At 36.7% G+C, this 13265-nt stretch overlaps 1 protein-coding gene across 3 annotated transcripts in view; it reads left to right on the top strand.

Moving 5' to 3' along the window:
• The window catches only part of GSK3B (glycogen synthase kinase 3 beta), a 208645-nt gene that overhangs the window by 72444 nt on the left and 122936 nt on the right, over nt 1–13265 (top strand). The gene's annotated exons all lie outside the window — the stretch shown is intronic.

Below are 13265 nucleotides of genomic sequence, written 5' to 3'. Positions count from 1 at the left end.
CTGCTACTGCTGCTGCTTAGTCACTTCAGTCGTGTCCTACTCTGTGTGACCCCATAGATGGAAGCCCACGAGGCTCCCCCGTCCCTGGGATTCTCCAGGCAAGAACACTGGAGTGGGTTGCCATTTCCTTCTCCAACATTGAACATTCTAAAGAGGTTTAAAAAAAAAAATCTAAAGTTTTTGTCTTCAGTTTATTCTCTTCTGAGCACTAGTCCCATGTTGCCAAACGCCCACTCAGTCTTGGTATCTGCAGATACCGTTATTTTCCAATTGACAAGTCTTCTTATGTAACTCTGACTTAACTGTCAGTCTTAAAGGAAATTCTTTCTGTTGGTTCCCATTCCTTCTTGTTCTTTCCTTCTAACGGTTTTCTCATTCACTGTCATCCATATTCTTCTGTTCTCTCATACCTCATATCTAGTCATTACCAAACTTGGTTAATTTTGTGCTGCCTGCGGCCCCCCCGCCCCCACCGCCGTTTCCTTTTCTCATCACTACTGTTCTAGCCAGACCTTTGTCATTATTTGGCTTTATCACTAGTAACTCTACATCTGATTTTCTTAAAAGCTTGCATTCCAACTTTAGAATAATCCCATAGCTCATTTTGGTCATACTGTTTCTACTACACACACATCTGGGGTTTCTCATAGTCTAGAAAATAAAGCCTGCCCAGTTTTAATTGTGCATTCAGGAGCTTCTTGCCTTCTTTCCAAATACTTAATTTTTACAATCCTTTTGTATAACTATATTTGAGACATACTGGTTTTTATGGTCTCTCTGATTTTATTTCTCAAGAACTGGATTTTTATTGTGTGTCTCCTGATATCCACACACTTAATGTGTTTTCAAATTAATATCCTTCCCAGGTGGTGCTAGTGGTAAAGACCCCACCTGCCAGTGCAGGAGACATAAGAGATGAGGGTTGATCCCTGGGTTGGGAAGATCCTCTGAAGGAGGGCATCGCAGTCCACTCCAATATTCTTGCCTAGAGAATACCATGGACAGAGGAGCCTGACAGGTTACTGTCCGCAGGGTTGCAAAAAGTTGGAGATGACTGAAGCGAATTAGCACACATGCACGATAACAAATACTTATCAAATCCTTAAAATATTATCAGTAATCAAAGTTTTTACGTGAGCAGTTTTATAGGAGTTTTCCTGTTAGTACTGTGATATTGATACTGTTATTATTTAGATAAGGAAACCTACACAACAAAGAGATTATAAATTAACTTGTCCAAAGTCACACAGTTAGCAAGTGGTTAGATGGTCAGGTATTTGAATCCAAGCAGTCTGACTTCAGAGTGCTTTATTACAGTCTGTCATTGCTGTATCGAACCAGTACATTCTGTTCAGTAGGTACTTGGGTGAGTTCTTTTTCTTGCTTTTTAAAAAAGTTTTAATCTTTTCCTTTATCATAGTTATTCATCTGAAATACAGTTTGGTTCATCTATTTTTGCTCGTATCCCTTCATAGAGCTGTATCTCCATTCTTTTTGAATTTCTGAAAAAATTATATTTTCAGTCTGTGTAATGTGGTTCTAAAGGTCAGATACAACAGATGTCATTCCCTCTGTCTTATTCTCTCTCACTCCCCCTGGATAGCCAATCTCTTTATACTTTACTTTTTCTGGGTTTCTTTTGCTCAAATGAACAGTCAGTGTATAATCATCTCTTGTTATCCCCAGGGGACTGGTTCCAGGACCTGTAGTAGATACCAAAGTTTGCAGGTGCTCAAGTCCCATGTGTAAAATGGCATGGTATTTCCATATAACTAAGTCTCCCATATACTTTAAATCATTTCTAGATAGCTTATAATACCTAATACAGTGTTGATGCTATGTGAATAGTTGTAAATACAATTTAAATACTATGTAAATAGTTGATGATGTGGCGTTTTGATGTTTGAAACTTTCTGGAGCTTTTCTTCCCTGCGTATTTTTGATTCCAGCTTGGTTGAATCCCTGGCTGTGGAACCAAGGGACACAGAGGGTAACTGTAATTTTCTTGATTTCTTTCTTACACAAAATAGAATAGAGAGAGATACTCTTTATACTTTGCTTTTCCTGTTAACTATAGTTCCTTAAAGTCACTGCTTATCAGTTCAGAGATTTTTCTCATCCTTTTTAGAATTTTATAGTATTTCAGTGTTGATTCCAACCACTCTTCTATATATGGATATGGGATTACTTTTCAATATTTAGTAATCTCCCAGGGGGCTGGTATGAAAACCTTTGTGCATAAGTATTTTTTATTAGATGTGTATATTCATATAAACTAAGAGAACTAGATAGGACTGCTGAATCAAAACAGAAACACATGAAGTTTTATATGATATTGCTAAATTCCTCTGCACAAGAGCTTATATAGATTTATATTCTCTCCAGTAATATATGAATGCCTATTTATTCACATTGGTAACATGAATTGATTTACTTTTTCAATTTTTGTCAGTCTGATAGGTGAGAAATGGTATCTCATTATAGTTTTAATTTATATTTTTTCATATGTTCATTTTCCATTTTTTATCCTATCTAGATTTTAGTTGTGATTAGAAAGCCTTTTCCTCAAGTTAAAGAGAAATTCATCCATATTTTCTTGCAGTTGTAAGGTTTCCCTTTTTACGTTTAGACCCCGATCCATTTGAAGTTTATTCCTGTGTGTGGAGTTTATTTATAACTATGTATAGTATGAGTTATTGATCTAATTTTATCCATTCTAAAGCATTAATCATTTGTCTTAATACAGTTTTTTAAATAGTCTATGTTCCAATGATTTGAGATGCTATTGTTATTATATGCTAAATTTCCACGTGGAATTTGGTCTATTTCTGGACTTTCTGTTCTGTTCTGCTGGGTCATTTGCATATTCCTAAGTCAGTAACCACACTGTTCTAATTTCATTTTGTAATATGTTTCAATGTCTGGTAGGGCTAGTCTGCCCTTGTAGCTTTTCTTTTTCATGTTACTCTAGCTATGTTTGGATGTATATTTTTCACTATTAATTTTGGTATCATTTTGACTAACTCCTTGAAAAAACTTGTTTATTTTTAATGGGAATTTCATCAACTTTATAAGGAGTTAATTGACTCTCCATGATGTTGAGTTACCTTATCCAGAAATCGGAGATAGCTTTCCATTTGTTCAAGTTTACTTTTGTAAACTTTCAGGAGTTTTACTTATATAGGTTTGACATTTCTTGTTAAGCTTATTCCTAAATATTTTAATTGTTTTTGTAGCTATTATATAATTTTGTTTTTATTTTTATTTTTTCTCCTAAAAGTGCTGAAAAGTGGCAGGCTGTCTTAGACAAAGTTCAGTATTCTTTGTTCTCCTTGCTAAATGTTAGCTATTAAAAAAAAAATTTGATGTATTGACCATTTCCTTTGATGGTGATAAAATAGGCATTTTTCTGACAACTTAAAATTCTATTCACATTTGTAATTTTTACATCACTGCTACCAAGGATTAAATAATCATGTATTTTTCATTAAATAATGATATATTTTTAGAAGTTAGAATAGGGTCTTCTCCTTGCATTGTTTTGTAAACCAGCATGCTAAACCTACTGGTGTCAGTGAGAGGCAGTTTGTTTTGGTGAAAAAATTAGAAGAGAAAGAATGGTTAGAGACAGGAAGAATACCAAGAGTAACTAATTACCCCTGCTCATTAGTCCTAAAAACTGTATCTATATTTTCAAGTTGTTTCTGGTACAACAAGTTTCAATGGTGTTTTACCTACAATTTGAATGCCTTTTTCCCTCTGTACTCATCATACTAAAATTAAACTAACCTCAACTGGCCAGTTTGGAAGTGCTGGTGATAGAAAATGCTGTTGTGGTACTAATAGTAGAGTCCAGCTAGGTACCTTATGTAGGATACCTTTGGTCTTAGAGCAGGAAGATGAATCAATCCCAATACTGATCGTTGTTTGAGGGTGGCTTTTCCAAGTTGAAAATCAGTAAGCTACATTTTAAATTAATTAGTGATCTTAGCTTCATTAACTATTAATTTCAGTTCTCCTTTGAACTAAGTCATAGGTTTCAGGTGTCCTGCTTGGTTTCACTTTTTCTGTCGCTAGAATGTGAGAGTAGAGAAGTGAAGTGTCACTCCTGTTCTGTTGTGAATGGAGAGTGGTTTTTGAGCCCTGCTTTTAATATATACTGTTTTGGAGAGTGAGAAGGGATAAATGTATGGGCTCAATCCTTAGGGATATGATTATTCTCTATATGATATTTTGGAGACAACATAGGGGAAATAAGACCTTGGTCCACTATTAGTAGTTTTGTGAGCTTAAGTATATCCATTAACTTTATGAGCTTCAATTTCATCATGTGTAAGATGGAAATACGGTTATTACAGTGGTATCCCAGTCCAGTGTTTGGTGTGTAAAGGAACTCAGTAAATATTGTGCTTTCTTTTTACTCCAAGGTTGTGTGAATCAAATGAAACAAAATATTATGAGAACATCCAGTAAATTTTAAAACTCTTTATAATTAAGTTCTATTGGTTTTAATTTTAGATCTGAATTACTACAAACTGCTATTTACTTTGGATTTCTTCCTTTTTGTTTTGCTGCTACTGCTAAGTCGCTTCAGTCGTGTCCGACTCTGTGCGACCCCATAGACAGCAGCCCACCAGGCTCCCCTGTCCCTGGGATTCTCCAGGCAAGAATACTGGAGTGGGTTGCCATTTGCTTCTCCACCTTTTTGTTTTGCTTCCTCTTTTGTTTGCTTCCTGTTTTATTTGGTAGTCTTATTCTGAGATACCTAATTATTTATACTTACATAGCTGTTTTAAGTCATTGTGGAAAATCTATTCTAGATAAAACTTACAGACAGCTTAAAATAAATATTAATCTTTAGTTATGTCATATGGTACTATATTCTTTGAGTCATGAAAACTTGTAATTATCAAGTGGAAGGTAAAAACCAAGGCTTAACCGCTGTGGGGGAAGGAGGTTAGGACAATGGCATGCTGAGTAGGAAAAGCCTTGTACTTCAGTGTAGCTCTAAGAAAGTTACAGAAAAACCAACAGAGAATCATCAGTCCAAGGTTGAACCATCAGAAGAGTCCAGTGTCTCCTTGGAAAAGGGCTTCATTAAATATGTCTGCCATGCTGTGCTGAGTCATTGGCAGGGAACAGCTCATGGGAAGCTTGGCTTATCACCAAAGAAGAAAATGGTTTTGAGAGCTCAGCAGCTAGGACCCCTGGTCAATAATGTTTCCTGCAGTGGGTTATCTGAGAGGAACATTTTCATAGTGAACATGCCAAACTTCCTAAGGATACAGACTGTTTTATGCTACCTTCCCAAGCCATGTAGAATGACTGGTAAAATGTTACTTTTAACTGGATTAAGTTTTCAAAGACTGTACAGAGGTTAATGAGTAAGGATTCTATTTGATTTTGCTTTTATAATTATATATAGTTTTATTACCTCTATTCCAGAGAGAACAAATATGGTGGCATGATATTTGTGGTCCTGAATGCCTCCATTCTGCTTCTCAGTGACTTGAATGGCTTGAGAGAAGGAGAAATAAAACTTAATAGAAGGTAGCAAGAGCAATTAGGCAAGAAAAATAAAAAGCCATCGAAATTGGAAAGGAAGAAATAAAACTGGTGCTGTTTTATATGTCATCTGTTTGCAGATGACATGATATGTATGGAAAATCCTGACGACTCCGTTTTAAAAAAATGTTAGAAAAACCAATTCAGCAAAGTTGCAAGATACATATCAGTGCACACAAATCTCTTGCATTTCTATACAGTTAAACTACAGAAAGAGAAAGAAAACAACCGCATTAATGTTACACTGAAAAGAATTATCTAGGAATGCATTTGACCAAGGAGATGAAAGACCTATATATTGAAAACTCTTAAGCCATTAATGAAAGAAATTGATGAAGACACAAATAGATGAAAAGATACTATTGGATGAATCATGATTGAATCAATATTAGTAAAACATCCATACTACCCAAAACAATCTACAGATTCACTACAGTTCCTATCAAAATTCTAATAATTCAAAGAAATTTTTCAAAGAAATAGAACAAATAGCACTAAAATTTGTATGGAATGACAAAAAATTTCAAATAGTCAAAACAAAAGAACTAAGTCAGAGACATAATGCGTCATGATTTCAAACTATATTAGAGAGCTACAGTAATTAAAGCAGTATGGTACTGACATAAAAGCAGACACATAGATCAGTGAGACAGACTAGACAGCCCAGAGATAAACTTATGCATTTATGGCCAGTTAATTTACAACAAAGGAGACAAGAATATGCAGGGGGGAAAGGACAGCCTTTTCAATAAATGGTATTGGGAAAACTGGATAGCACATGCAAAAAAATAAACTCAACAACTGTCTTACACTGTACACAGAAATTAACTCTAGATGGATTAAAGATCTGAATGTAAGACCTGAAAGCATAAAACTCCTAGAAGAAAATGTAAATGGTAAATGCTTTGACATAGGTCTCGGCAATGATTTTTTAAATCTGAAACCAGATTTTAAAAAGCACCAGAAGCAAAAATAAACAAGTGGGACTACATCAAATTAAAAAGCTTCTGCACAGTAAAGAAAACCATCTACAAAATGAAAAGGCAACTCATTGAATGAGATAAAATATTTGTGAATCACATATCTGGTAAGGGGCTGTAGGACCTGAACATTTTTCTGAGGAAGACATGCAGGTGGCCAACAAGTCCTTGAAAAGATGCTCAACATCACAGATTATCAGGGAATGCAAATCAAAACCATAACAAAGGATTTCCGTGGTGGTCCGGTGGTTAAGAATATTCCTTGCAGTACAAGGGATGTGGGTTCAGTCCCTGGTGACCTGCATTGCAAGATCCCACATGCCATGCGCAACTAAGCCTATGTGTTGCAACTACTGAGCTCATGTGCCATAACTAGGGCATCCAGGTGCTACAATGAAAGATCCTGCATGACACAACAAAGATCCCATGTGCCACATCTAAGACCTGATACAGCCAAAAAAAAAAAAACAAAAACAAAAAACGAAACAGAATGAGGTATCACCTCATACGTGTTAGAATGGCTGTTTTTTCATAAGGCAAAAAGTCACAAGTGTTGGCAAGGAAGTGGAGAAAGAGAATCTTTGTGTGCTGTTTGTGGGAATGTAGATTGGTACAGGCACTGTGGAAAACAGTATGGAAATTCCTCAAAATATTAAAAATAGAACTACCATACAGTAAAGTGTCTACCTGCAAGGCAGGAGACCCGGGTTTGATCCCTGGGTCAGGAAGATCCCCTGGAGAAGGAAATGGCAACCCACTCCAGTATTCTTGCCTGGGAAACTCCACCGACAGAGGAGACTGGTAGGCTACAGTCTATGAGGTTGCAAAGAGTTGGACACAACTGAGCAACTAACACATACGATCCATCAGTTCTACTTTGGGGTATTTATCAAAAGAAATCAAAGTACTAACTCGAAAAGATATATGTACCCCACGCTCATTGCAGAATTATTTGTACTAGTTAAGATATAGAAACAGCCTACAGAGAAGGCAATGGCACCCCACTCCAGTACTCTTGCCTCGAAAATCCTATGAACGAAGGAGCCTGGTAGGCTGCAGTCCATGGGGTCGCTAAGAGTCGGATACGACTGAGCGACTTCCCTTTCACTTTTCACTTTCATGCACTGGAGAAGGAAATGGCAACCAACTCCATTGTTCTTGCCTGGAGAATCCCAGAGACGGGGGAGCCTGGTGGGCTGCCGTCTATGGGGTCGCACAGAGTTGGACACGACTGAAGTGACTTAGCAGCAGCAGAAACAGTCTAAGAATTTATCAATGGATGAGTGGATAAAGAAATTGTGGAGTGAGTGAGTGTGTGTGTGTGTGTGTGTGTGTGTGTGTGTGAGATGGAACATTATTCATCTGTAAGGGAAGAAAATCCTGACATCATGGCTATGTGGCTAGACCTTGAACGCATTATGCTAAGTGAAATAAGTCAGACAGAAGAACACAAATGCCACATGCTCTCTCTTATGTATGAAATCCTACCCTCAGCAACAACAAAGAACAAACTTGTAAATACAGAAAACAGATTGATGGTTGCCAGAGGCAGGAGGTGGGAGAAATAGGGGAAGCGGGTGAAAAAGTAAAACAAAAACCTCAATATGAGTCACAGTACGCTTCTAAATTTTCTTACTTTTTAAAAAGTTTTTATTATCTTTAGTTATATTTTTATATTATAATAATTTTTATATTATTATGTTTATACCTTTTAAATTCCTGTATGTCTGTGGTAAGTTCCAAATAAGTGTTTAGCACTAGGAGTTAGGTTTGCTCTTTTGACTAGTTTCTCTAAAGCCTTTGCAGCTTTTGTGGATGGTCAGCTGCTTGATTGTTTTTATATGAGAGCTTCATTGACATATAACGTCTGTAACATGAATTTCACCCTTTTATTACAGTATACAACCCATTGGTTTTAATATAATCACAGAGTTGTGTAGCGGTCACTACTAATTCTAGGATATTTTCATCACCTCAGAAAGAAACTTTTAAATAGTGCTCTATTAAACTCTTATTAACAGTCTCTTCCTAGCCTCCTCTTCACCTACGCCCTGGCAATCACTAATCTGCTTTCTATCTTCATGGATTTGCCCATCTGGACATTTCATATAAATGGAATAATAATATATGACCTTTTTGTTTCTGTCTTGTTTCACTTGGAAAAAATATTCAAAGTTCATCCATGTTTATCATGTCTCAGTATTTCAGTCCTTTTTGTGGCTTAATGATACTACGTTTTGTGGATATACTGCATTTTGTTAATCAGCTCACTAGTTGATGAACATTTGCGTTGTCGTTACATTTTGGCTATAATGAAGGATGCTGCTGTGAACATTACTTGCATACAAGTTTTTGTGGGTACTTTCCCCTCTTGGGTATATACTTAGAAGTGTTGTGGGTCCTATGGTGACTCTGGGATTAACATTTTGAGAAAGTACTAACTTGCTTTCCAGAGCCACTGTACCATTTTACAGTCTGTGAGAACTGGATAAACACTGCAGTTTCTCCACATTGTTGCCAGTACTTGTTATTATCCGAGTTTTGATGATATCTGTCTGAGAGTGAACTGTTTCACCTTTCCTGATGGCTGAGGTTGAACATCATTTCATCTTTTCTGTTATTGACCTTTAGTGTGTATTCTTTGAAGAAATTTCTGTTGAATTTCTTCGCCCACTAAAACTTTAAAATTTTCCTTTTTTAACAGGTAACTGTTTGAAGAAGTTTTAGTTCTACAGAGCAATGAATGAAAAGTACAGTGTTTTTATATGTACTCTTCTTCTCATCAGTCCCCCCTGCTATTAATGTAGCACGTTTGGATGAATGTAGATTTGTTAAAGTTGAAGCAGTATTGATGTGTTAGTAGTAAAGTCCTAGTAATAGTCCTAAACTAGTAATAGTTTTCATTATTGTTCATTATTTGTGTTGTATAGTCTGTGGGCTTTGGCAGATGTATAATGACATGTCATGTGGCATAGTTTCAGTGTCCTAAAAATTCCCTGAGCTCCACCTATTCATCTCTCCCTCCTTCATCCCAACCCTTGCAAACATTGATTAAAAAAAAAAAAAAGTTTCCACAGTTTTGTCTGTTCTAGAATGTCATACGCTTGGAATCATACACTGCAGCCTTTTCAGATTGACTTTTTCACTTAGCAATGTGCACTTAATGTACTTGCTTAGCTTTTCTTGGCATGATAGCTCATTTCTTTTTCTCTCAGAACAAATACCTCTGTATGCATATACTATGTTTTGTTCTTTTATTTGCTTATTGAAGGACATCTTGGTTGCTTCCAGGTTCTTGCAGTTATAAATAAAGTTTCTTCTAGACATTCCTGTACAGGTTTTTGTGTGACTATAAGTTTTCAGTTGATTTGGGTAAATATTAAGTAGCACAATTGCTAGATTGTTGCTAGATTGTATGGTAAGAGTATGGTTCAGTTTTGCAGGAAACTGCCCAACTATATTCTGACTTGGCAGTGCGAAATAATTTTATATTCTCATTAGCATTGATGAGAGTTCCCTGTTGCTCTGCATCCTCACCAGCCTTTGGTGGTGTCAGTGTTTGGGGGTTTGGCCATTTTGAGAGGAGTGCAGTGGAAGTGAAAGTGTTAATCGCTCAGCCTTTCAGATTATTTGAGACCCCATGGGGTGTACCAGGCTCCTCTGTCCATGGAATTCTCCAGCAAGAGTACTGGAATGGATTACCATTCTGTTCTCCAGGGGATCTTCCCGACCCAGGGATCAAACCCAGGTCTCCTGTATTGCAGGCAGATTCTTTACCATCTGAACAGTTCAGTCACTTAGTTGTGTCTGACTCTTAGCAACCCCATGGACTGAAGCAAGCCAAGCTTCCCTGTCCTTCACCATCTCCCGGAGTTTGCTCAAATTCATGTCCATTGAGTCGGTGATGCCATCCAACCATCTCTTCTTCTGTCATCCCCTTTTCCTCCTGCCTTCAATCTTTCCCAGCATCAGGGTCTTTTCTACTGAGTTGGCTCTTCTCATCAGGTGGCCAAAGTGTTGGAGCTTCAGCTTGAGCATCAGTCTTTCCAATGAATATTCAGGGTTGATTTCCTTTATGATTGACTGGTTGAATCTCCTTGCTATCCAAGGAACTCTCAAGAGTCTTCTCCAACACCACAGTTCAAAAGCATCAATTTTTCAGTGCTCAGCTTTCTTTATGCCAACTCTCACATCCGTACATGACTGTTGTAAAACTATAGCTTTGACTGTACGGATCTTTGTCGGCAAAGTAATTCTGACTGAACAGTGAGACATTAATGTCTAGTCTGAGCAGTAATATCTCACTGTTGTTTAAATTTGCGGTTCCCTGATGAAATACCATGTTGAGCATCTGTTAATATGCGCATATCAGTATATCTTCTTTGGTGTGCTGTCTTTTCAAGTCTTTTGCCCATTTCAAATGGTTGAGTGTTTTCTTGCAGTTGAGTTTTAAGGGTTCTTTGTATATTTTGGATAAAAATTCTTTATCAGATAAGTGTTTTACAGAGATTTTCTCGCAGTCTGTGACTTGTGTTTTCATTAGTGTCTTAGAGCAGAAATTTTTAATTTTCATGAATAGTCCAATCTATAACTTTTTTCTTTCATGGATTGTACTTTTGCTGTTGGATCTAAAAAACTAAGGACGCTGTCAAATCCAAGGACGCCTAAATTTTCTTCCATGTTATCATGTAGTGTTTATAGTTTTTTCTCTTACATTTAAGTCTGTGATCCATTTGAGTTAATTTTTGAAAAAGATGTAAGATCTGTATCTAGATTAATTTCTTTGTTTTTCAGTTGTTGCAGCACTATTTGTTGAAAAGACTATACTTTTTCCTTTGAAGTGCCTTTCTTCCTTTGACAAAGTTCAGTTGATTATATCTGGTGGCTATTTCTGGGCTCACTGTTCTCTTCCAGTGATCTGTTTGTTTCTTTCTCTAATATCACGTTGTCTGGTTTTTTTTTTTTTGGCAGCACTCTTTTTTATTTATTTATTTTTTAAATATAAATTTATTTATTTTAATTGGAGGTTAATTACTTTACAATATTGTATTGGTTTTGCCATACATCAACATGAATCCGCCACGGGTATACATGTGTTCCCCATCCTGAACCCCCTTCCCTCCTCCCTCCCTGTACCATCCCTCTGGGTCATCCCAGTGCACCAGCCCAGAGCATCCTGTATCATGCATCGAACCTGGACTGGCAATTCATTTCATATATGATATTATACATGTTTCAATGCCACTCTCCCAAATCATCCCACCCTCTCCCTCTCCCACAGAGTCCAAAAGACTGTTCAATACATCTGTGTCTCTTTTGCTGTCTCTCATACAGGGTTCTCATTACCATCTTTCTAAATTCCATATATATGCGTTAGTATACTGTATTGGTGTTTTTCTTTCTGGCTTATTTCACTCTGTATATTAGGCTCCAGTTTGATCCACCTCATTAGAACTGATTCAAATGTATTGTTTTTAATGGCTGAGTAATACTCCATTGTGTATATGTACCACAGCCTTCTTATCCATTCGTCTACTGATGGACATCTAGGTTGCTTCCATGTCCTGGCTATTATAAACAGTGCTGTGGTGAACATTGGGGTACATGTGTCTCTTTCAATTCTGGTTCCCTCAGTGTGTATGCCCAGCAGTGGGATTGCTGGGTCATATGACAGTTCTATTTCCAGTTTTTTAAGGAATCTCCACACTGTTCTCCATAGTGACTGTACTAGTTTGCATTCCCACCAACAGTGTAAGAGTGTTCCCTTTTCTCCACACCCTCTCCCGCATTTATTGCTTGTAGACTTTTGGATCGCAGCCATTCTGACTGGCGTGAAATGGTACCTCCTTGTGGTTTTGATTTGCATTTCTCTGATAATGAGTGATGTTGAGCATCTTTTCATGTGTTTGTTAGCCATCTGTATGTCTTCTTTGGAGAAATGTTGGTTTAGGTCTTTGGCCCATTTTTTGATTGGGTCGTTTATTTTTCTGGAATTGAGCTGCAGGAGTTGCTTGTATATTTTTGAGATTAGTCCTTTGCCAGTTGCTTCATTTGTCATTATTTTCTCCCATTCTGAAAGCTGTCTTTTCACCTTGCTTATAGTTTCCTTTGTTGCGCAGAATCTTTTTTTATTAGGTCCCATTTGTTTATTTTTGCTTTTATTTCCAGTATTCTGGGAGGTGGGTCATAGAGGATCCTACTGTGATTTATGTCGGAGAGTGTTTTGCCTGTTCTCCTCTAGGAGTTTTATAGTTTCTGGTCTTACGTTTAGATCTTTAATCCATTTTGAGTTTATTTTTGTGTATGGTGTTAGAAAGTGTTCTAATTTCATTCTTTTACAAGTGGTTGACCAGTTTTCCCAGCACCACTTGTTAACATTGTCTGTTTTCACTCTAGCTTTACAATATGTCTTGAAATCAGTTGGTATCAGTCTTTTGACTGTTCTTCAATATTGTGTTGACTAATCCATATCCACAAAATAACTTGCTGGTATTTTGATTGGAACTGCTTTAAATTTATATTTTATGTTGAAAAACTGGCATCTCGACAATATGCAGTACTGTCCATGTATTAATGCATAAAATATGTTTCCATTTATTTAGATCTTTGATTTCTTTCTTCAGAATTTTATAGTTGTCCTCCTATAAATCTTATATATAGTTTATTTGCTTTGTACCTGAGTATTTCTATTTTTTCTTTTTTGTGTGCTAATGTAAATTG

Source organism: Budorcas taxicolor, chromosome 1, assembly GCF_023091745.1.
Source record: "Budorcas taxicolor isolate Tak-1 chromosome 1, Takin1.1, whole genome shotgun sequence".
Lineage (NCBI taxonomy): Eukaryota > Metazoa > Chordata > Mammalia > Artiodactyla > Bovidae > Budorcas > Budorcas taxicolor.
Note: the sequence above shows the minus strand (reverse complement) of the source record. Positions and strands in the feature narration are given on the sequence as shown.